The 1,441-nt window shown below is 41.8% G+C and overlaps 1 long non-coding RNA gene across 1 annotated transcript in view; it reads right to left on the bottom strand.

Annotated features, from left to right (window-relative positions):
- Positions 1–103: 103 nt before the first annotated feature.
- LOC106011276 overlaps positions 104–1,441 on the bottom strand; it is a 26,288-nt gene continuing 24,950 nt past the window's right edge. The window contains exon 2 of the long non-coding RNA XR_001184707.2: positions 104–734. This is a non-coding gene — a long non-coding RNA (uncharacterized LOC106011276). The remainder of the gene's footprint in view (positions 735–1,441) is intronic.

Below are 1,441 nucleotides of genomic sequence, written 5' to 3'. Positions count from 1 at the left end.
AATAAATAAATAAATAAATAAAACAAATAAATACATCAATAAATAGAAAAAAAATTGACACCAAGCAACAACTTTAAACAGATAGAAATGCGTACCAGTTACATTAGAACTACAGTCAACAAAGTCCTAGATGGTCACCCAGTATCGAAGAGAAAAGTGGCTGTCTTAGACAAGTGGATGGACTTTATGGGATAGTGTGGAAAATGGTATAGGTTTAACGCCCCTTTTTAACACTGTTAGATCATTTAAGAGGTGAGACCTCCGAGTTTAACGGCCATCCCTGAAAGGGACGAGCCAAGTAGGAAATTCGAGTAAAGTGCCTTTCTTCTTCCAAAGGACAAAACGCTCAAGTCCCCGATCCCGCAATCTCACGACTACGAGTCCGGTAGCCAAACCACAAGGCTACCGAGGTCACCTGGGATAGTATCGGTATACATAAAAAATATAATAAAGGAAAAACAAAAACAAAATACATTGAGGCAAGTCGGAAGTGGTCGTCTGTAAGGGTGGTTGTCTTGGGCAGTAGACCTTTAGAGCAAGTTCGACCATATTCCTTCCAACCCCTCAGGTAAGAGAGGATTAATTAACTCATTGCAGCTGACCTGTTTTCCCGACTCCTCTTGCTCCCAGCACCAGTATCCTGTACTCCTCCTCGAAGACGGAGCCGTCACTTTCGGAACGGAGCCGCTCCCTTCCTCGCTCTGTACCGCACCACATGGTGGTCGATTCCGACACTGAGGAGTTCGAAAGTAAAGGAAAAGAGTTGGTCCACTACAAGTTACCGTCTTTCCTTTTCCCCCGCCTGTATATCTGTCTGTCTGCCAGTCAGTCTGCTCTGTTTGAAAGTGAATGAAAAGAATTGATGTGCCATTTTGTCTGCTAATGTCTGTCTGTCTGTCTGTCTGTCTGTCTGTCTGTCTGTCTGTCTGTCTGTCTGTCTGTCTGCCTGTCTGTCCGTCTGTTTTTCTGTCTGTCAGTAGGTATGTCCTGTAAAACGAGCATATATCTACTGTTGAGAAAAAGACAAAAGTCCGACAGACGAAAAATGCACACGCACAAAATAATGTATAATTCGTGTCTCTTTAAAGGATAACTATTTGGGAAGCTGTAAATGTGCATTCTAAATATTTAAAGTTTTTGTATATATATTTTTTTACAGCATTCACGAACCGAATGTGTAGATTGGTTTAAATAGAGCTTCTTTAGAACAAACCAAAAGAAGAGTAACGTATCTTTTTTTAAAGCCCCAACTAGGATTTGTTTAGGATCTGTGTTGATAGAGACGTAAAGTCTGAAACGAAGAAAGAGCACAAAAAACCAACATAAGACTGATGTGGTTCTGTGCTCTGTGCTGAAGAGAGGCGTTCCCAATCCTCTTGGGGCGATTTGTAGTACGAAGAGAGAGAGAGAGAGAGAGAGAGAGAGAGAGAGAGAGAGAGAG

This window comes from Aplysia californica, unplaced genomic scaffold (genome assembly GCF_000002075.1).
Source record: "Aplysia californica isolate F4 #8 unplaced genomic scaffold, AplCal3.0 scaffold00005, whole genome shotgun sequence".
NCBI classification, from domain to species: Eukaryota; Metazoa; Mollusca; class Gastropoda; order Aplysiida; family Aplysiidae; genus Aplysia; species Aplysia californica.
The sequence above is the reverse complement of the archived record's forward strand: the minus strand, read 5'-3'. Positions and strand labels throughout refer to the sequence as shown.